The 24,269-nt window shown below is 43.7% G+C and overlaps 1 protein-coding gene across 6 annotated transcripts in view; it reads right to left on the bottom strand.

Annotated features, from left to right (window-relative positions):
• KALRN (kalirin RhoGEF kinase) overlaps window positions 1-24,269 on the bottom strand; it is a 1,626,736-nt gene that overhangs the window by 947,404 nt on the left and 655,063 nt on the right. The gene's annotated exons all lie outside the window — the stretch shown is intronic.

Raw genomic sequence — 24,269 nt, 5'->3', positions numbered from 1 at the left:
AGCAAACACAAAAGAAAGCATGAGTACAAAGTGAGAAAAGATGAAATGGCAAAATGAAAGAAAGTTAACTATGGAAAATAAATCTTTGCAATTCTGTTTGTTCTGCTGGGCACTTTTGCCAGTCATGCCTTCTGTTGGCCGGGCACTAAAAGTGAAAAATAACAAAAAAGTACCTCAGTCATGTAAGGAGCAGCAGATGGGCACTGATTAAGTTGAATCAATCAGTGATTGATCCCTGTGCCACAGAGAGGAACAAAAATGACTTTAGGACTGTCTCGAAAAATTACAAGCAAAAAGAACAGATGATGGACGTAATGCTGAACAATTCAAACATTCACCCCAAGTCACAGATATGGGTTTAATCCTTCGTTTTTTTTGCTCACCACGCCACCCCAGTTTGGAACCAGCTAAATTATAAGGCTGTAAAGAGTGCCACGCAAGCCATCAAATGGTAACAAACAGGCAGGCCCCAAGCTCTTTTTGTTAACAGTGTCTCTCAAGTGAGACTCATGACTAGCGCATGCTCTCGCAGGCTCAACCCTAAAAATTTACATAACTTTTTATCTGGTGCTTCCTATTGCACAAGTGCCATTTCTAAGCACCATGAAGTGCTTTCGCTCAATGTAATGTACTTAACAAACCGACCTCTCAAGCAGTGCTATAAAGTAGGGTGGTCCTGCCAGATTCCTTCAAATCCCAGTTCCGCCAGCTGTTTCTCAGGGAAACATGCAGAATTTCTCCTGGTATAATTTTCTGACACCAGGATATAATTCAGAAGTGCCCCCATGACGATTGCATTCCATTTGGAGACGTAACCTTCAGGTCACGAGGGGGATTTCTTATTTTCACTGCAATCCTAGTCCAAAACAAAGGCCTGATTTAAAGGGCCATCAGTCCTACATTTGTTTAAGTGTCATCCTGACTGGTAGCCATCGAGCGCCTAACACCTATAAGCAATGGAAGGAAATCAAGGTGCATAGCTTATCACTTCATAAGTACTTAAGAGAAACTATGATTGGGAGGCAGATTTTTAGCTGTATTCAATTCCCTATGTAAGAGATGTGCTTGCGCTGTAATAATGCTACATGTCTGTAATGATAACTACACAAATAGTGATTTAAATGGCACCTACTCATTTATTTTTTATATTATTATTTTATAACGTTACTCATCCCAGTGTAAGGTGTCAGACATTATATGTTAAGAGTGAATGGTCGGAACAAACACAAAATCAAGATACAAAGCCTAACGCACTGATGTTGGTGGTCTCTATTAACAAGACTTATTACTTTCCAAAGGAACCCTTCTTTGCAATATTTGAATAACAACAGATTTAGTAAAAAAAACAATAAGGACCTAAACACTGCTTACAGTTTGCATGCAGCACTTTGATGCCAGTAGAGAGATCCCTGTACTATGTTAAGAGGCTTGCAATTTGTGAAATGATCTTAGGATCAAAAGCATTGGCCCACTTACCTAGCTATATAAAATACAACCTGTGATCTGCAGGTTACACAGTGTGCTTTGTAGCAGGCTCATTAACCCTCTATTCTACTTTATGAGTCAAGACTGACTGGGGAAAAAACAGAACTCTCCCAGAACTGTGTGAACCACAAGTTATCTTACAGTTAATATGATTCCCTCAAAATCTTATATAATTACCTCAAAATCGCTGGGCACACATTGATATCTGCTCTGGGTGTATTAACCCCCTACTATATATCAAATAAAGCCTATTTGGAACCAATTAAGTAATCTAGAACAGATTTACTGAGACATAGGCCCTGTTGTCCATTTCTTTTCACAAGATTTCAAATAATATATAAAATGTAGGGGAGATATGTGTTTCGCCAATGGTAGAACTGAGGAGGTAAAGACTCCTGAGACTAGGAGACGATGAGGAGTTATTAGCGCAAGCGGAAGATATCTAGAGGTATGTGAGTATAACTGAAGTTTCCTGACCCGAGAGCGTGTGAGCGATCCACCAGCAGTTTATTCTGTTATTATTGAAATGTACTGTCCTGGACCTCTGCTGAGTTGATAATGGGAACATGAAACTGTATTCTTTTGCACACCTGTACAAGATTTGTCACTGCAATGTCCTCACTGTTGCTTTGTTTCTAATAAAAATTGTTTTAAAAAAATAATATAAAACGATATATATATATATATATATATATATATATATATATATATATATATATATATATATATATATAATGTATATGTTGACTGTCAGACTCTGCTTTTCAAGTTCTGCACCTCATGGCTCTACCTCTTCTCACTTCCCAGCAACTTATAGGTTCCATTAGTAAATTTGCTCGCAAGGATGACAATCTGATTCGACCGTGCGGAATTAAAATTCATGACCTGCAGCTCAGCAAGTTGTTCAGCAACAAGTGTTTAACTCGCTAAGCCAGTCTGGTACTTTAGTGGTATCTGATGGTTTCAATTAGTAAACTTTCTTAATCAGTAGAATTTCCCTTTTTTTCCCATGGCACATAAATAGTCCAAATATAAAAAATTACACACAATACAACAGGACTCACTCAGTAGAAAACATTGGTTTGTTCACTTGAAGTGTCCATTGAAACTGCTCATGCTACGGTCCTGTGTGAATGTAATAATAGTAGCATTTTAAAATACGGATGGCCCACCCCTAGTCACAGCAGACCCTCGGGGATATCTGGGGTACAGCTGATTCATTCAGGAGGCGGTGTAGTTCTCTCAGCCGCACAACAACCAGTCAGAGTCTAGCTGGGCCTATAAAACTTGGGTGACTAGATGTCCCGGATTTCCAGGACATTCCCGGTTTTCAAAGGGCTGTCCCTGTGTCCAAATGCATTCTTTATTTTTAGGTCTCGCCTGCGTTTCAGCGCGCAAGCGCTGCTTCACCTTGGCGAGATCTGTTGTCATCGCTTTTGTGTCCGGCTTCTCTGGAAGCGGGGTTGGTGTCCGCCCTGTTGGCATTAGGCCCCGTCCACCCAGACTGGAGATTTCGCTCGCGCACGCTTGTGCACGGCGTCTCTTCCAGACACTTGTGTTTATATATGCATTGCGCTTTCACTTAAGGTGAAAGCGCAATGCATATATAAACAAGCAGCAGACACGCGCGATGATGCGCACACGCACAGTGTCTGTTGTGCACGGAGTCTCTTTCGTCTTGTTTTGTTTATAAATTTACAGCCACAATTTCTTCAAAAGACTGAACTGTGATATGAAGCCCTTGAGCCAGTGCAGAACATGAGGACAGACACGTAAAAGGATAAAACAAACTAATGACCTGAAGAAATAGTTTAAAGTATTTCACTCTGACAGCCAGCACCTCCCCTCCCGGTCATCAGTTTATTACGAAATATGCACAACCACAAGCTACACCTATGTGGGCGGCGCTATCAGGGTGGGAGGTGGCACTCTGCAACATTGGCGACTCCCAGACAGGAGGCAGCTAACTCGAATTAAGGCTGTCCCAGCTATAGCTGCATCTCGTTTGTGAGTCCCACCGCTTAAAAATACAGTAAAAGCTCCGACAGAAACACAGAAAACAAACAGCAGACCTCGTCACCTCTACAGGAGTCGCGCAGCACACTCTGCTGGGGCGGCGGTTGGAGCTGCGCGCTGCCTCAACTGGCTGGAGTTGTGTTGACTGTTGAAGGCAGCGCGCGTGCACTCTGCCGTTTGGAAGGATGGTGCTCGCGACCTGCTGCAGGCTGACGCTGCCGCTGCAGCTTCCCGTGCTGACTGCCGCCCTCCGCCAGGGGAGGGACATGCGTTCCAGAGAAACACTTCCTGGCCCCTCCTACTGCAGTCTCGCATGTGGCTCGTTCAAGCTCGAGTGTAAGTGGAGAGGACAACCTTCTATGTCCTAAGCGGCTGTTTTGTTTACGTTTAGTGTGTGTATTTCATTTTTTCAAAGGGGTGACAGGACTATGAGCAAGTCTGCCATAACGCGCAGTCAGCCTTGGAGGTCTTTAGGCGCTTTTGAATTGAACACACACCACCAGTCAGACCCTTCTAATAAGCGTGCGTTAAGTACCGAACCACTTCAACAAGAATGAATGGTTTGTCCAGCATTGCATTTATTTTGTAGGCATGCCCGACATCCCAGCTGGTTTCCAGCTTGGTAGCTTGCAACGTGACCTTGTTTGATTTCCTGGAAGCGAAGCCGCTGCAGGTAATGTCTGTTTTGCAAAGCACGGTGGGAGCACCAGCATTCCTGTGCGATTTACGCACGTCCTCACTAACGCCACAATTGTATCCATGTGGTTGTATTGTTTTTAAAAAATGCTGACCTTTGTTTTAGTTACCTAGAAGGTAGGGCAAAAGCATGGAATGTAGCAAGACTTCACCCACAGAAATGTCAGCTAGAGACCCTCATCCAAGGTGAACTACTGTCCCTGTTCCCCTCTTTAGTCATGTCTAGACAAGCATTTGCAATGCAAGTTAAAGCTATTGGCATTCTAAATGACAATGCCTTTTATTAATGTTTTTAAAACAAAAACAAAAATCAAAGGCATTGTTATTTGCAATGTCAATAGCTCAAACTCGCATAACTGCGAGACCTATTGCATTGCAAATGCTTATTAGATACACGTTCCGGTTTTTGAGACAAAGATCAAGTAATCCTGAAAGGAGAATTAAAGGGTATGCTCTTGTTAAAAAATGTGCCTGTTTGCTTGAGGCAGTTCAGGCGGCGGTCGGCTGTACGCATGGTGCAGCAGAGGAGGGACAGTATAGGGAGGAGGGCAGGGGTGCTTAGAGGAGAGGGTCCTCCATAGCTATTGAGTTACTGTAATGCAAGAGTACCATGTACATGTACGTATAAATAAATAGAGATAGTGACAAAGCTAATGTGTGGCTGTACATATGTGTGGGTACAATAACCAGAGGTATCCAACCCAGTTGAGACTAGTAAACAGGGTATAGGCAAGTACTCTATCAGAAGGTGAAATAATCATATGCTACTACCACTATTGGGAGCAATGCCTCTTTGTATAGTAACCCTCACACATTCTAAGTGTCATGCTTCATCATCGGGTTCACCCTGGCTCCTAAATTCCAGGGTGGGCTCAAGCGTATTTCAGGGAGCGCTTTTGAGAAAAAGCCATTGTTTCCACAGTATTTGCATTTCCAGGGAGGGAGTTTGCACTTTGGTTTACCTTGGAGAAAGCTGTTGATCCATAGGACCGTTCACGGGCTGAAATATGTTGGCAATTGATTTAGGGTCATAGGACCATTGTATCCTGGGAACACTCTATTATTTGTTTTTAATATCCACCATTACTCCATATTAAAGGGATACCTGGAGTCTCTGGTGGTTTCTTAATCTTTAACCACCCTGCCTACTACCAGGGGATTATACCAAAATGAAAGAAATATATTTGTTTTTTCTATTTCTTTCATTTTAGTATAATCGCGGAACCTGCGCTTTACTTTTAAAATGTTATAAGTAAAGTGCGGGGTTCCGCGATTATACCAAAATGAAAAAAATAGATGTTTTTTCAATTTTTTTTATTTTAGTATAATTGCTGCACCCACGCTTTACTTTTAAAATGTTATAAGTAAAGTGTGGGTGCTGCGATTATACCAAAATAAAAGAAATAGAAAAAACATCAATTTTTTCGTTTTAGTATAATCGCGGCACCCGCGCTTTACTTATAACATTTTAAAAGTAAAGCGCGGGGGCCGCGATTATACTAAAATAGAGCGGGCTCATAGTAGACTGTTGCAATGTGCAGAGCTGTGCAACTATCAGTCAAATCCGTGGCTGTACTTCAATTTCCGAGTGTTGAGCAGTGTAAGCACATGCGCATTTCTTTTAAAAATACCCACGGCGCTTTTCATTCTAGCAAAGCATATCTTCCACGGAAGCCACTTTCACTAATCAGGGAACCAAACTCCTTGTGAGTGTGACGACCTGCCCTGGAAGATGCTTCTTTCTTTGGGCCAGCCATTTAGATAGGTTAACATTAGTTTCAAAAGAAGTGCTTTGCCAGTTCCCAACACCTGTAACGCGGCGGTGCTGGAGACAACATGGGTGACTTTTTGGAACGTTGCTGTGGAGTGCTTCTGATGCGCGTCGCGGGAGTTAGGTTTCCTAAATAACATAACAAACCTCATACCATAACGAAGATTTCACTGTTGCCAGATAACGGTCTTGCATGGAAAGTGCAGGTCAGTTAGCTCTTGTTAATCGTATTAATTAGCCTAGGTCCCAATGATTTTAAAATGATCTTCTTGCAGTGTATCCTGCTTAAACTTTAATATCTGGTAAACGGTCAGGTGTCGGTTTATGGAGGCCTCAACCTTTCACAGGTCGAACTGTAGTAGATGACCCAATGGACCATCCAGTGGCACACTTTTGAGCCTCCCTTGCTCTTTTCTTGGCTCGGTGGAATGCCCAAAAGGCACTTGTCCAGATTAATATGGGACGTTGTATGTGTGCCTGACCTGCAACACCTCATCGTGTGGTAGAAATCTGCCTCATAAATGACAGTGGAGACTGAACTGTGGCAGCTGGATACTTTCTAGAGTACAGGATGGCAAGCGACATGCGCTCCTCACCTCCGAGACTTAAAGTGAACAAGAATTGAAAATGCAATAGGTCTCGCCTTTTATTAAGTGAAAACCATTTGCTTTGCTATACAATACCATTAGCAAAGCAAATGGCTTTAACTTAATCAAAGGTGAGACCTATTTCATTTTCAATGCTTGTTTAAAGGGGGCCTGGAAACGGGTCTTTTTTGCCCTGGCACAGGCAGTCCGGTTTTTCCCGGACTGCAGTGACAGCAGGTACACTGATGTGCCCGTGCTCACACTGCTCACTTCTCACTAGTGGAGACATTATGGCCTGGTGTCATGCTAAGTGAGCGCTGTAGGGAAAGGGAAATCCTTTAAAGAGAGGCATTTTCTCTCGGGATTTCCCTTCTCTTTTTGAAACTCAGGAGCAGCAACATTGTTGTGGTGTCACCAGGGCTTTAAGTCAAAGCTTTTTCAATATTATATACAAGCCATAGTTGCTGCTTATTTATCTTATGCAACTAACAATCATAAACAAAGTGAATAGGCGTGACTTGTTGAGTATGATGTTACTTGTTGTATCATATATCTGGATGCAATGACAAACAGCAAAATACAAGTCGCGCTGTACACTATGCTAAACACAGATTTTTAGCTTTCGTGTTTTTAAGACATGCCCTTAATTACATTGGCCATGCCCCTTTGAGAGACACCCCAGTTTTTTCATCCCACTTAAAGCCCTGTACACATTTATAAGGCTATGCAAAAATCAGGAAAAAGTAGGAGTAAAGCCTTTAGCCATACTAATATCCCATTAGTATGACTAAAGGCTTTAGTCCTACTTTTATGTCTGGTCTGTACCGGTTTTTGATTCTCAAAATCTGGTTACCTACATAAAAAGCAGTAGTCTTTTTTAAGCACATATTTTCAACAAAATTCCGTCTTTCATTTTGAGTTCGTTGCTAATATGTTTTTCTGCTTCCATGAATAAGAATTCTTCAAGTCAAAATTAATTGGAATTGAACATCGAAAATCTGGCCACGCCTACGGAAAATGAGGATGTTATCTTTCTAGAAAACGGCTGCATGTACACTACAGTGTCTGAAATATGTCAGACATTTAGAACAGTTCAAATGGCTCGTGGCCACACTGTGTTATTGTCTGAAATTAGAAACTATTTTCTCAAGAAAACAAACTCGCATTTTTTCCCCTCAGAGAATGCGCCTAACATCTGGAATCTGTTACCGAATGTTGCAAAATCCCTAGAGACGACATATTTCAGCAATGAATTCCACCCAGAAGACATGTTACAAAGCTGGATTCCCGTCACCGCCCGAGAAAAGGAGCACGCAAATGTCAGTGCAGTTTTAAGAGGGGAGTACCGATTCCAACGAGACGAATTAACGTGGTGAAAAAGCTTAAAACCAGTGACGCCATATTGAAGCGGACCGGTATTGACATCAATAAGCATGCCGATGCTGGATCGGACAGCCCGATCAAAGGATTCAGAGGCACTTCGTTGTAATTGCACATATTTCTATTTACTAGCATCAGTAGGGATTAACATGCTTCTCAAGTTGCGTTATGCACTATATCATCTGTGCTTTAGCTCCGTCAATCCTGCTTGCCAGTGCTTTAAGTGAGTTAAAAAACGTGGCCTAAGAAGCATGATGCAGAAACCTTGATTTCAGGTGTGGCCTGTATAACTGCATGTCATAATACATATGTCCTACAATCGTTACTTGTGCTCCAGTTGTTTGGCCTCGTGGTTCTCCTGGGCCACACACTGTTGCTGATCCTTTTTGTGGCTCTTCAACTCGCGGTTCCTTTTTGTGGCACAGGTCCTTGTGCTCCTCCTCGCTGACCCAATCCCAATGTTCCAAGTCCACCTCCAAGTCCTCTTCCAATTGAGTTGTATTGGACCACCTTGTCTTCTTAGTCTTGATAGCCTTGGTCTGGGCAATGTAATCCTGGTCTCTCCATCCTGGTTTCTTGGGTTTTCCTGGCATTCCAGGTGGTCCTGCTCTTGATCTGCCTCCTCCTGGTCTTTATGGTCATCATCGTCGCCCTTCTCCTGGTCCCTCCTGGTCTTTCCACTTCTTCCACCTTGTCTGCCTGGTCTTGGTCCTGGTGTTATTCATATGGTCATCCTCTTTGCCCCCATCATATTGAACCTGTTGATGGTCCTGTCCTGGTGCTACCTGTCCTAATCTTCCTGGTCTTCCCCTTCCTGGTCCTTCTTGTCCTCCTGATCTTGGTTCTCCGGATCCCATGTTCTCAGTCCTCCTGGCCCTCTCATCTCTGTCCCACTGCTGATCCTGGTCCAAGAGTTACAATTAGTCCTTGTCTTTCTCATGCTTTTCTTTCTCCTCTTAGTTCTCGTAGTATTGTTCTCCCTGGTCTTGATCCTCCTGGTTGTATTGTCCCGTTCCTCCTGGTTATCATGGTCTTGGTCCTCTGCCTGTTCCTAGTCCCTGTGCTGGTCCTGTTTTCACTGGTCGCCCCTACTCTTCTTGTCCTATTCCTAGATTCATTCCTTTTTCTGTAGTCCAAATCCTTTTTCTCCACTCATTCCCGGCCCCAGCTCAATTCCCCTGTCCGAATTCAAGCTCTTTGCCTATTCCTACCATTCTTGCCACAGTCCTATTCTGAGTCATATTACTTTTTCATTTCGTAATAATCTTTGTCTTCCTAGTCTCTTCCTAATTGTAATGTTCCTCTAAGTCTGTGTGCTCGTCCTAACCCTTGTGCTAGTCCTCTTAGCCTGTTTTATAGTCTGAGTCTTTACGAATCCTGGTTTTATTCCTAGCCCTTATTCTCGATGTGATGATGTTATGTTATGTTAATTTGGATTTGTTGAGCAATTAATACCAAAAGGTCTCTAAGAGCTGTAAGAAGGTAGGCACTGGCACCATGTAGATTACCTGGGCGATAATGTCCAAGCTTCGGTGAAGAGGATGGTCTTTAGATGCTTTCTTAACGGTAGAAGGCGGCTTTCCGCACGGAGGTGGCTAGGCAGCTTGTTCCAGAGAGTGGGAATGAGGTTAGAGAAAGCTCGTCCACCTTTGGTGACGTAGTTGAAGCGTGAGCATTTTAAAAGGCTATCCGTGATGCTCTCTTCCCTAGTTGCATCTCTCTAATTAACACTCTTTTTAGTTCTATCCCTCTTTCTACTCCTACTTCTCCTACTTCTTTTCCCTCCACCCTTAAATTGAGGTCCGCCAGTCATAACCTCGAAGGAGGGGAGAAATAATCAATAGATGCCTTGAAGCATTCGGCTGGATCACCATCTGGCTTCCCTGACACGGTGACAATTAGATGAGAAGAGCTGCTCGTGAGGAGCTAGGGATATAAGAGTTGGGGTTGGGGCCTGTAGCTCAAAACAAGGTTTTAAGACACATTTTTAGCTTGGGAAATGTGATCAGCTTCAGTGAGGTGGCTTTCAACGAGCAAAAGAGCAGCCCCAGTGCGATATTAGCCCGATCATCTTAATAGTCAGCTTTCCCCTGTCTCCAAGCCAGTCACTTGGGTTTTGTTTTCTTTTTCTAGCCATCATTTAGGATTTTATTCTTGAGGAATCCCAAAAGATCCCAAAAGCAAACTGCCTCAATGCTGTTGTTTCTGTTATGCTGGGGCCTCAGTAGCACCCATCTTACTTAAGGCACTGCAGTGAACTTGTAAACAAATACTGCCCACTTACAGGCCAAGTACGCAATTCTCTTGATCATACTTTGCGGGGCTGCATGTGGGGCATTCTACCCAAGCTGTTCAAGCCACACCACTGTGGCCACTCAAGGCATTCCACCCTACCCTTGGCACCACACAACATAGTACAAATCCAATATCAGCTGTATGTGCCTGCTTTAGAGTTACACGATGGGTCAATACATTACTCTTATGAAACGGAAGGGAGTCCTTGTTTGCTGGTTGTTTCTCCAGAACAAAGATTGGGGTTCGGCTTCATGCATCATTTGCCTACCAGCGCTAATTCTGCAATCAACATCAGGTAGGATAATAAGACACTGGCTGTACTTACAAGAGCACAGGGTTTCTTGGAAACGGACAGTTATAATGCATAGTGGTAAGTAATGGTTGTCTGTCTACCTATTTAAAACATAAATCACAGGGTGTCATTTGTCATCTGCCTGTTGCAGGACAGCGCATGGTAAACAAATGCAACATTAGCATCTGCTTATAGGAATGGTTTATCAGTCCAAGCACATATAAATTATGCTTTGCCATTATGCCATCTCTTCGGGTTCAGGTTGTTTAGATCGGGTCTACATGTGAAGGGCATCCTGGATAGTTAGGGTTACCAACTGGCTTGGGTGCAAATTCAGGACGGTCAGTGTAAAAATTCAGGACAAAGGGTCAAAATTCAGGACAAAAATTCAGGACAGAAGGTCAAAATTCAGGACAAAAATTTGGGACAAAACATAAGTTTTACAGACATATCAGAGGAGGTGGCACAATAGTATATAAGTAAGTAAATAGACACCGAAAATAAATACAAGTCAAAATAAGTTTATATAAGGTTGAGCCAATCGTGCACTTCACAGTTTTTCAGTCTGGGCGCAACTTTGCAAAGCGACATCGGGCCCTTTCTGCAATCAATATTTGTGCTGGTAACAATAAACATTAATAAATAGTATTTTTTTATTTGTATGTTGAAATCTGTCTTTTAAACGTACAGTTAAAACGCTGTTAGTTATTTTATTTTCTTCAGCATGGAGCCAAGACAAAAGCAGAATGCTTTGCCCTAGTCCCATGCAGGAGAAGGCACTCCACATGCTGTCACTGCAATTGGGCCCATTAGCACTTATAGAATGACAATCAGTGGCAGCCTCAGACTGACAATGGGCCGCTCCACAGTCTGCGTGAGGTCCGGGAGGGGCGGCTGCAGGCAGCCTCTTCAGTTTAAAAGATAAGAGGGAGAGGCCCAGAGTGAAATCTCACCTGGGGCCTCTCGCATGGGAAATAGCATTTCTTTCGGAGATTTCCCATTTCAATTTAATATGATGTCTGTAAGGCGTCCGTAATTTGAGATCCCCAAATTACGGACGCCTTGTGGACATCATACTAAAATGACGGACGGTCCGTGAAATTTACGGACGGTTGGTCACCCTATGGATAGTATAAGCAAAGTTCATTGTAGTTCATTTACAACTGCCAAGGCACGAAAGTACCATGAATTGCACATATGGCTAGCACATTCTTTCTTCATGCAGCAATTACCACAATGAGCAGGTAGCACTGACAGCCCATTCAGTTGGTAATTCACAAAGTACATGAATCCTCACTTATGCACTATCCTTCTCCACCCTAATCTGGCACCACAGCATTTATAAACTGTGTAGTCCCTTGGCTTCCTCTCTTCACCCTCATTCCAAGCTCTCCACTAACCCTCCTCCTTCGGCTCATTCTGGATTGGCAGGTGCACTCGTTAACCACAACATTTAGAAAAGGTGTGCTTCAAAAGTGTGAGTCAGCGGCGGCACGGATTGGAGGTGGCGAATCGCAGGGGGGTAGGGACGGGAGAAGTGGCTGTAAAATAAAAGAAAGAAGAAAAAAACATACCTTATCGCCATTTCTTCGCTGCGTCTCTCCTCCACAACCCCTCACTCCAGCCAGACCAGGAAGCACACCCAGGCTCCCCACAGCCAATCACAACACTGCAATGCAGCGTTGTGATTGGTCTGAGGGCCATGGTTCGGCGCTCAGACAGGTGGTGGGAGCCTGGGCATGTTCTCCACCCAGGCTGCATGCAGCCTGGGTGGATAACATGTAAAGTGTGCAATAAATGTTTGGCCAGCCCGAGACGGCCGGCCAAACATTCATGAGCACTTACAAAGTGTGCTCACCCGCCCGGCAAATCTGCTGCAGCTAATAACATTGAGTTATTATCATTTTATTTTTCCTTTATTTCACTTCTAAAAAGCAGTGGGCCGCCGCTCCTCTACCTAGGCGGAGGTAGGAGGGCCCAGTATTGGATGGATGAGTGGATGGATGGATGGATGGATGGATGGATGGGTGTGGTGTGGTGACAGACAGGGGAAAACAGCTTCTTCCAACACCAATTCATGGTCTTAAAGTTAAACCTTACAACACATTTAGGAATTTATTTTCGTGTTTTTTGTTTTATTATAATCGTATTTTGAACTTCGTGTTAAATTTCACCTCCTTCCCAAAGCAACACATGTACAGCCTTATCAGGTTCGTTGTGCACTGATCGCTAGATTACCCTAGCCCAGTCATCACAGGCCCCACCATGTGCGGTGCACTTCCAGGGGGTACACTGTACACGTTTGCTCTCTGCAGTGCCTCACAGCTCCACAGTCTGCCATCATTAGTGGAGCACCAAGCTTCCAAAGGCTGCCCCTCCCTCTCCACAGCCACCATCTGAGGAGAGTACAGCACTGCACTGGCGGTAGACTGGAGGAACAGGGTGCATATTTACAGGAAGGATCTGCTGCGACAGGAGCTTCTCTCATTTCAATGTTAAGGAAATGCAGATTTCAATACATTTACATTTCAAATGTCTTTCATGCTGCGCTCCAGACACAGCCTTTGTGTACTGATTCCCCCTCACAGCAGGGCTGTCTCCAGTCTGGAGCTCCCACAGCAGAGGCACAGAGAGGTGTGAGGTCTCTGCACTGCAGTGTGATTAAGGTAGACAAATGCTTGCTCCCCTTCAACCTGCAGCTCCACCTCTACTCACCCTAAGCATCTACAACAAGCATTTGCAATGCAATAGGTCTGGCATTAGGAAAGTGTGAGCTATTAGTATTGTAAATGACACATTTTCTTAATATGTGTTGGCTTTGAAAATATATAAATTAACAGCATTGTTATTCAGAAAGCCAATAGCTTACACTTCCCTAATGCGAGTCCTATTGGCTATGGCAATGCTTGTTGGTAGCAAGCAAGGACAGTGCTGTTGTGGTGCTGAGTGATGATGTCGGTAGGCTGAGTGATGTGGTGGTGTATTAGAGTGATGTGGTGGTGTATTAGAGTGATGTGGTGGTGTTTTAGAGTGATGTGGTGGTGTCCCCGAGTGATGTGGTGGTGATCCTAGAGTGATGTGGTGGTGATCCTAGAGTGATGTGGTGGTGATCCTAGAGTGATGTGGTGGTGATCCTAGAGTGATGTGGTGGTGATCCTAGAGTGATGTGGTGGTGATCCCAGAGTGATGTGGTGGTGTCCCAGAGGGATGTGGTGGTGTCCCAGAGTGGTGTGGTGGTGTCCCCGAGTGGTGTGGTGGTGTCCCAGAGTGGTGTGGAGTGATGTGGTGGTGTCCCAGAGTGATGTGGTGGTGTCCCCGAGTGGTGTGGTGGTGTCCCAGAGTGGTGTGGTGGTGTCCCAGAGTGGTGTGGTGGTGTCCCAGAGTGGTGTGGTGGTGTCCCAGAGTGGTGTGGTGGTGTCCCAGAGTGATGTGGTGGTGTCCCCGAGTGGTGTGGTGGTGCCCCCGAGTGGTGTGGTGGTGTCCCCGAGTGATGTGGTGGTGTCCCCGAGTGACGTGGTGGTGTCCCCGAGTGACGTGGTGGTGTCCCCGAGTGACGTGGTGGTGTCCCCGAGTGACGTGGTGGTGTCCCCGAGTGATGTGGTGGTGTCCACAAGTGATGTGGTGGTGTCCACAAGTGATGTGGTGGTGTCCCCGAGTGATGTGTTGGTGTCCCCGAGTGATGTGTTGGTGTCCCCGAGTGATGTGTTGGTGTCCCCGAGTGATGTGGTGGTGTCCCCGAGTGATGTGGTGGTGTCCCCGAGTGATGTGGTGGTGTCCCCGAGTGATGTGGTGGTGTCCCCGAGTGAAGTAGCCTCTTAATAGACCTGTAAACAAAACCCTCGTTATGTATATAACATTGATTAACAAAGCATGGGATGTGTTATGAAGAGAGATGAGTAGGCACAGATCAATACTGCAATGATTTTCTTAGCCAAGAATGGAAGTATGTCTGCGAGATGGAGAGGGTGGTAAATTGGATGAGGAAGATGAATGAATAGGAAACAGGAACAGTAAGCACGGGAGAGGCGAGGGAGAGAGGAAAGAGGAGGAAGGGGCCGAGATCCAAGATCAGCGAGGGAGGAGGTTGGAGATAGGCCAAAAGTCATAGAAGCAAAAGCAGCGAGCAACAGAAGTGAGCCTGTATGGAAGAGAAGAGCCAGGGCAAACAATATGAAACAACAAGGTTGAAAGTGAGAGAGAGGGGAAGAAACAGAGGTAAGGAGAGAGAGAGCTGGATGAAGAACAGACTATGAAAACAAGTAAATAAAGGCTCACAAGAGCGAGGCCAGCAAGTTCGGGAGCGCATTCCTTTGAAGTCTGATATGGGGGGGGGGGGGGAGCGGCTTCCTTTGAAGTCTGATGCCGAGGCTCAGACAAATGGCGGTGTGCGCACGGCTTCCTTTCAAGTCTGATGCGGGGGGGGGGGGGCTAATGGTGAGCGCGCGCCCGGCGCACATGCACTGGCCATAATCCGCATTCCAAAGCCCTCTGGCAGCCTTTCCTGGAGCCCCTACATAAGTCTCGCCGGAGCAATGCGCAAGCGCATTGGCTCAGGCGAGACCTACAAAGGGCAGAGCTTCAGGAAGTCTAATCAGAGGTCATTTGCTAACAAACGCATTCATTTGTTTTGTAAAGGGAGCCCTTTCACCATCCCCTTACTCACACCACTGTTTGCAGCCACTAGAATGCAGGTAATACATTTCCACTGTCTGGGAAGCTGACCGCATCTTCCATCAAGTGCCAATACAAACCAGAGGCATTTAAATGTATCCCACACTGCTATATAATTAATACTCTGAGTCCAACCTGAGGATGAATGCCACAGTCTCTTTTTCAATGTGTACATTATTTCGCATGTATTTTCTGAACATATGCTTCCAGACACTTTTTTCTCTTTCAACTCTTGAGATGATCAACTTACCTGGCTGGATCGGTGTCCAGCAGTAGTCTAGCAATTGAGAGATTGTTTTACCTGTTTCTAGTATCTATTAAAATTGCCAATATAGCAAAATCTTCACAAGTAAATGTCTCTACATTTTTGCATCATCAAACTGCATCCTATCTCAAACATATTCACTACAAACCATAAATCTGACACTAAAAAAACTGTCCTTTAATTAAAACATTGGCTTGTCGCCTCTCCTTTATTCTTCTCTCTTTCAAGTGTCCCTCTCCTTCCCTTCCATCCTCTGCATGCCTCCTTGTCTGAGCACAACCTACTCTGACACATGCACCTTTGACTATTCTCTATTTCAACAAATTTCCCACATCTCATTTACAAGATCACAATATCTCCTCCCTCTGCGGAAAGTTATACCATTGAAACCTAACCTAACATAACCTAATCTCCACTAACTTCAGTATTTAACACACCAACCATGTGTTCGAGCTCACCCCCACCCCTCACTAATAATTGCAACCAACTGCTAATACTTTAGTCAATAGTCAACCATAAAAAACTGCAACGACTGCATAGAATGGTTTGCTTTGAGTGCACAAGACTAATCCCAATAAATAACAAACAGTATCAATAGCACTGAACTAACCATCAACCTTGGGTCTCAGAGCAGCATGCTGCCCGGTGTGAAGTGCTTCGATGCCCCATCAGGGGTAGTAAGCGCTATAGAAATGCAATTACAATACAATACATGCCGTCGTGGGTTTAGGTTACACACCCAACAGTATATTACCATTAACAATACCCCCTACACTGCTTAAGGTAATCAAACGGGTAATCTGTATTCCTAACAAAACACACTCGACATATCCCAGACACCCTCATGTGCACAACATGGCACCAACAACAAATACCGTGAAGACATTCCAGCAGATACTTTCAACACATCACACCCCAATGTGTCCAGTATTGCATGAAAGATCCCCTACCTTGTTGGTGCTGCCTCTTTGTAAAACAATTGGTGAGGGCAGCCAATGGACCACTCAGATCAACGAAAAACAGCAGTGTCCTTTGACAAAAACCTATCCTTGCACTTAAAATGCTATCGTTTTATTTATTTTATTTAATAAATGTATGTGTCAGCGCAACAGCTACCCAAAAAGGGTTTCCCGGCGCCATGAAGGAACAGCAGAGAGAAGAGAGAGACCTACACATTTTACTTTCCTGCTATCCAACAAGACTTGACCTTTAACAAATATCAACAAACAGTATACACCAACACACAACTGATTGATGAAAATACCAAACGTTTAAGAAAGGGTGCATAGACTGAGAAAACAATATGGTGCAGAGCTTACAGTAGAATACTGCAATGGGTATATTTTGCTATTTTTATAGTTGAATGCTAATTGGCAAAATTAAGATCTACTGGAAAACTGTTTATTCAGAGCTAGAGCCACACATTATAAGGTGCACAGCAACCTAATAATGCCATTTCAACCAGCACATTCAGGATGTCAAAATGGTCCTTGCAAGCCAATCTAATTCGAAATTATGCGACCCCCCAAAAATCCAACATCGGAGTCAAATGAAATCAATTCCATCATCTGCATAGGTGACGAAATACTAATTTGGCCACAAAAGTTGTTCTTTTAACAACCACCCAAGTTTGGAATATAACAAAGGGTTCACATTTATTTAACCACTCACAGCTTTATGACTCAATCAGCAGAAGCTTTCGGATAAATAACCGTTAGAAATTAACACCACATTAACTCTCTCTGGTGTAGTGCGTCCTCAGTGTGTTGAGGGCCAATCCTGCCCCTTCATTAAGAGAAAATAGTTGTTATGGACATTTCTGAATAAGTACCATTAACTGAGTGATGCCCATCGAATGGATGGTATGGCTGGCCCCTTGTAGGGACAGAGGTGTTATAGAGGCCACGAAGGCCCTAGGTATATATACAGTGGGAGATATGTTCGACGGCGGGACCCTAAAAACAATGAGTGATGTAGAAGCACAGGAGTTGCGACCTACTGTGCTGCAACGCTTTCAATTCCATAGACTAAGAGAGGCGTGGCGCGAACAGCTTGGGGATGAACTGCAGGAGCCCCCAGAGCTGAAAGAGCTCACTTATGTCATTAAGACGGAAGAGCCGAAAAAAATGGTATCCACTATCTACAAGATAACCATGTCGGAACGGGCAGCTGGATATAACAAGGCGCGAATATATTGCCAAGGTGACTTGGATACGCAAATATCTGATGAAACGTGGCGTTACTGTTGCTCCAGCACGAGGTCCGTTTCCCTGAAAGGCAGACACAGGCTTGTGCACTTCAAGTTCCTCAACAGAGTTTACCACACAGCGGAGAGGTTACAAAGGTTTGGGCTTCGTGACAATGCAACTTGTGACAGATGCAATACATCAGATGCAGGGTTTCTTCACCTGGCTTGGGAATTCCCGGGGGTACAGCACTATTGAGGAACGGCGTTTCAGGAGCTGAGCAATGTCATACAGGGCGAGATAGACCGATCCCCGCTTCTGGCACTGCTAGGCTATTCAAAGCCATTACCTAAGGCGCAGCGCAGGATTGTAGATTTAGGGCTGCTTCTGGCGAAGAGGCGGGTGGCGATGTGTTGGATGAGGGGGCCCCTCCCTAAGACAGAGCAGTGGCTGGGCGACTGTTGCACGCAATCAGAAAATTACAGTGAACTCCTGCCCCCAAAGAGCAGGCCCAAGAACTTTTGGAGATTATTCTTTGATTACAGATGTAGAAAAGAAGCGGAGAGCACAGGGGGAGCAGAAGAGAATTCCACGGGGGAGCTAGAGGGGGACACGATGGCAGGCTGAGTAGGCTCCGAGCCATAACCATGGTGTGCAGTCACGCGACTCGTATCAGAGTATGGGGCTCAACTCTGGCTGGCTGGGTATTAGTATGGATTACCAAAGACCTGGTAGCACAGGGACACGCCCTTTTTAGTGGCAGGATGGCACCTCAGGACTGTTTAAGTTCTTTTCATTAAAAAAAGTGGTGTATTCACGTTATTAGTATATGAGGTAAGCTTGTATTTGCGTTGTACGTTGAAATCCTTACTCTGTTTGCCGTCCGACCTCTGGGTTGTGGGCTGAACGGCTGTGTATGAATCTCAAGTTACAGGAGTACTCCTTCTGATGTGGCTTACATGTATACAGACACAATTGAAACTATATTTATGTTCACCGCAATAAAATAAATATTTTTAAAAAAAGTACCATTAACTGAGAGATTCTTTGTTCGCTGTCACATTAACATGGAAACAAAAACAATTTGCTCTCAATTTGTAAACATTTAATGATAGTAAATGTAGGAGCTTCTCTGAATATCCCTGTATGCCCAGTGAACAGTGTATACAGGTGTCCTTAAGCCAGCAACATTGCTCCACAACTTCTACACTCACTGCTGAAGCATGGGTTACCTTTGAGGCTAAATCTTGTCAGACACAGAATTTCATCCTTTGAAGGATGGTAAATTGAATACCATTAAGGCCCTCGTTAAGAATGCTACTTAATTCTGACGAGGCATTAACAGGAGTTACCATCCCGATCGGAATTATGAGATGCTAACTTTCACACAAAGTCAGCAGCCAGAAACTGTGCTGGAGATCCAGGCAATAATTAGGAATTACTGGAGGTATTAGACCCAGAATTACAGATTCATAGTAACTTTCATTTCTTATTGGAACTTCGGGATCTAACTACTATCACCAGTGCGCCAGACTTTCCCCACTCATCGAGCTACAGGTACCCTTGTATTAGCAAATCCTGTGATGGGGAAAAACCGGCTCATTCCCGGGTTACTCGCCATAAGTGCCTAACCTGGGTGATAGTAATACATGATCTATACAAAGTTTAGGAATGACAGAAATATGGTATACACGTGCCATCAACAGGGCCACTGTAATGATGTGGCATGGGAGAGACACATTCTGAAGCAGCTTTGACTCGATTAATTGGAGTACTGCAGCAGGTTTTGTGGCAGTATTATTGAATTATTTTTGTCAATTTTACATGTGATCTTACTGCCTGGGCAAACGTTTTGCCCAGTGCTTATTTTGAGCTGGGGACCACCGACACTTTGACCCAGAACCAGTGAGAAAAAGGCAGCAAAGGTGGAGTAAGAGAAAGACGGGAAAACTGTGACAAGGGGAGAAAGGACGGAAAAAACCCTTCAAGACTGAGATAAAAGTCAAGGGTAATGGACGAAAGAGGTCCGAGGTGAAATCAAGACTAAGCAGCATTGGTGTTCACAACGCCAGCAGGTTTCTGAGGCAAATTTTGACTCCAGAACTTATTCTTTTACTAATTAAGCACTCGTTTCACCTCATTAGTATCAATTTTCAAGTGAATGACGCGGAGCACGGAGGAGCAGGGAGGCCGACCCTTAATCTGAAGGTGGTGAATTGCTATTATTCAAATAAACACACCGTTTGCAAGAAGGCTATATAAGTGTGGGATCCCAAAAATTGTAACAAGGACCCGATACCACACCGTATAGACTCCAAAGTGAAGAGAGAAGTCCGGTGGCTCCTCCGTGGTTTATCTAATCTGCACCTTGATTTTAAAAACAGGTGACAAAAAAATCGCACCAATTGATGACGCAAAAACACCAGATGATAGATACAATACTGGTTGAACAAGAAGTCCTCTTAATGTTTAAAAAGAGAGTCTTGAAACATTATCAGATTGATTTGTGAATCGTCAAAGTGTCCTGAAGAAGGTGTAACCAATCATAACAAACACCGAAAAGCAGCGTCGACCTCTGTACTTTGACCCCTTTCTTTTTAGATTCATTTCACTTATGGGATTATTTTATTGTCTTTTAATTAGATTGTAACCCTTATAGGGAGGTATTTTAATAAATTGTGTTTATACCTTTTAAATTCCATTGTTGTTGTGTGTTTACCTGTTAGATTTTGTTTATTGAATAGAATCATTTTGGGAGAGATAGATATGGACAGTGCTTGAAATTCAAACCATTTCCACAATGTTTTGCAGTGACTAATATATCTGTATTAGTTTCTACTTAGCATAGTCTAGTTCATTTCAGTATTCATGACTCTATTTAGTTGTATGCAAACCACAGGTTTCTCTCTTTTCTCATAGTATCCTACAGGAAAGTCAACCCTTGAATAAACAGGCCTCTCTTCTGGATGATTTGGGGTATCAGGTCCTGGCCTCAGCCCTTTTTCACTTCTTCTCAGACAGGGATTGCCCTAATGGCTTGGGATAAGAGCTGGTCACTGATCAACCACTGTAAAGATGCGGGAGGACGATGGTTCATCGCAACAGTTAAGAAGGGCCAATTATGTGTTACGATGGGGCCAACACTAATGACCCTGTGGTATTTAATAGTTTGCTTACTGAGCTACATCAATGAGCGGAACCATTGATTATTTGCGGGAACTTCAACGTAGTCCTTAACCCATGGACAGACTCCTCCTATAGTGTTCGGGGGCTAAACTCTTCTTTAAGAACCACCGATAGCTCAAAGAAACTGGCTAGGGCTGCGTTGCTGCAATGAATGGAATCTTATGCTCTGGTGGATGTCTGGCGATATTCTCGGATGAAAGAACACATAAAACTTTTTCTCGGAAAGATATGTTCCTTGCTAGCCAAGGTCTTATGTCCCATCTTAGTATCGCCTTGTCTTATATCTGATCTCAATTCTTTTTCTCTTTTTAATCTGGTTAAGGGTCCATTATTAAATAAAAAATCATGTCGCTGGACGTTTGATCGGAAACTTGTCTTAGAGGAGGCCTTAATTAATTATATTGGTAAGAAGCTAGGCTTTTCTCAAGGGCAACTTGGAGTCAGCATCTATTGTTATTGTCTGGGATGCTTGGAAAGCCTTTTGTCTGGCCACAGTATCAATTTTTCTTCCTTCCGTCAGAATCAAGTTGCTCAGGTCGAGGCTAACACTCGGCTTACTCTTATTCATCTAGATTAGCTTATGGTCAGCACCACAATTGCTCAAGATTGGAGGTCCTTTGCACCCTTGATGGATAGTTCGTAATTGCCCAAGCCACCCTCAGGGATCGCATGCTTGACAAAATCATCAAAAAGGCTAGGGCCACATAATTATTCTTTTTTTTTCAAACAGTGAAGAAATGGGACGAGTGTTATCTTTCTGGGTCCGTGATAGAGCTAATGCATCTGCTATTTCTGAGGTTAAGAACTCTGAAGGGACTATTGTGACCGATCCTGCCCCTATCCAAGAGGAGTTACGCAGCTTCTATCAGAAGCTGTAGGACGAGTAATTAGTCCCTTTCATAAACAAGATCATTCAGTTTCTTTGGGTCCACCATCATCGGAAGCTGCTATTACAGAACATCATAAGCTACAAGGTCAAATATCGACCTCCAAAGTGAAAGCTGTTATTGGCCAGCTAACACAAGGCAAGGCCTGTGGGCCCATCAACTACCATTGGAATTCTAGGCTAGTTTGTCGCATTTTGTAGTGCAAGTTCTCCATGATCTATTCAACTCTTTTGAATTACTTGGGCAGGTTTCTGGGTCATGGACTGAGTACAAAACTGTCATCTTTCCTAAGAAAGGGAAAGATCCCTTTCTCAACGGACGAGACGGCTCCGACATGTCGGGATATAGGCCTTTATTGCTACTAAACTCTGACTATAAAATATTGAGCAAACTATTAGCCAACAGACTATGTCAGTTTATCCCGAAACTTGATACATACCGACCAATGCGGATTTGAGCCAGGTAGGAGTACGGCACTTAACATTAGACGAGTACACCAAATCATGACCAGTACACTTGACACGGAAAACAAGCTTTTGCAATGCAATAGGTCTCACATTAGGAAAGTTTGAGCTATTGGTATTGTAAATTATTTTTTTTTATTTATGTGTTGGTTTTGAAAATAGCGAAATTAATAGCTTTGTCATTTACAATGCCTATACTTTTAACTGTTGCAAATGTGACACTATAGCATTTGTAATGCAATATGTGTTGTATTTACGTGACTTAGATGTATTGATATAACAAATAACAATGGCTTTTATTTTTTAAAAATAATTAATACTTAAATAAAAGTTATTGTAATTTATAATGGCAATAGCTTAAACTTTTGTAAATAACTTTTGTGAAGATTATGTTCAGTGTATTTTATTGTGATGAAAATCCAAGAACAGAAGTGAAATATTAACATATTTTAGTGACATTTGTAATAAAGCTTGAAACAATGAGAGAAAATATTTGAAGCAGTTGCTGTTGAGTGGTTGCACAGATTGATGCTGTGGTGGCGCTGAGTGATGTGGTGGCGACGAGTGATGCAGTGGCGTTCAGTGATGCTTTGGTAGTGCATAGTGATGTTGTAGTGCCCCTGAGTGATGCTGTGGTGGTGCTGAGTGATGCTGTGGTGGTGAGATAGATAGAGTGAGGGCGATGGATAGATAGAAGGAGGGCGATAGATAGATAGAGGGAGGGCGATAGATATAGAGTGAGGGCGATAGCTAGATAGATATAGAGTGAGGGTGATAGATAGATAGAGGGCGATAGATACACAGATAGAGTGAGGGCGATAGATACACAGATAGAGTGAGGGCGATAGACAGATAGATAGAGTGAGGGCGATAGATAGATAGAGGGCGATAGATAGATAGAGTGAGGGTGATAGATGTAGAGTGAGGGCGATAGCTAGATAGATATAGAGTGAGGGTGATAGATAGAGAGATAGAGTGATAGAGTGATAGAGAGATAGAGTGAGGGCGATCGATCGAGTGAGGGCGATAGATCGAGTGAGGGCTATAGATAGATAGATAGAGTGAGGGCGATAGAGTGAGGGCGATAGATAAAAACAGTGTAATTATGTGGCGTGTAATTATGTGGCACTGAGGGGTATTTGGAGTGTATGTTGCATTGTAATTATGTAGCATATAATTATGTGGCACTGAGTCGTATTGTGTGGGGTATGTGTTTCATTCAGTAGAGTGTAATAATGTGGTGTGTAATTATGTGGCACTGAGTGGTATTTGGAGTGTATGTTGCGTTGAGTGCAGTGTAATTATGTAGCATATAATTATGTGGCACTGAGTGGTATTGTGTGGAGTGTATCTTGTATTCAGTAGAGTAATTGTGTGGTGTATAATTATGTGGCACTGAGTGGTATTGTTTGGAGTGTATGTTGCATTGAGTGCAGTGTAATTATGTAGCATATAATTATGTGGCACTGAGTGTTATTGTGTGGAGTGTGTGTTGCATTCAGTAGAGTGTAATTATGCGGCATGTCATTATGTGGCACTGAGTGGTATTTGGAGTGTATGTTGCATTGAGTGCAGTGTAATTATGTGGCGTGTAACTATGTGGCACTGAGTGGTATTTGAAGTGTATGTTGCATTGAGGGCAGTGTAATTATGTGGGGTGTAATTATGTGGCACTGAGTGGTATTTGGAGTGTATGTTGCATTGAGTGCAGTGTAATTATGTGGCACTGAGTGGTATTTGGAGTGTATGTTACATTGAGGGAAGTGTAATGATGTGGCTTGTAATTATGTGGCACTGAGTGGTATTTGGAGTGTATGTTGCATTGAGGGCAGTGTAATTATGTTGCATGTAATTATGTGCCACTGTGTGTTATTTGGAGTGTAAGTTGCGTTGAGTGCAGTGTAAATATGTAGCATGTAATTATGTGGCACTCAGTGGAATTTGGAGTGTATGTTGCATAGAGTGCAGTGTAATTGCTCATTGGCTGTGTGTACTTGAGGAGAGATGGGAGCGGGGAGAGAAGGGAGAGGGGAGGGGAGAGAGGGGGGAGGGGAGAGAGAGGGGGGGGAGAGGGGAGAGAGGGGAGGG

Source organism: Lissotriton vulgaris, chromosome 2_1 (assembly GCF_964263255.1).
Source record: "Lissotriton vulgaris chromosome 2_1, aLisVul1.2, whole genome shotgun sequence".
Classification (NCBI taxonomy): Eukaryota; Metazoa; Chordata; class Amphibia; order Caudata; family Salamandridae; genus Lissotriton; species Lissotriton vulgaris.
This window is presented reverse-complemented; position numbering and strand designations above follow the sequence as displayed.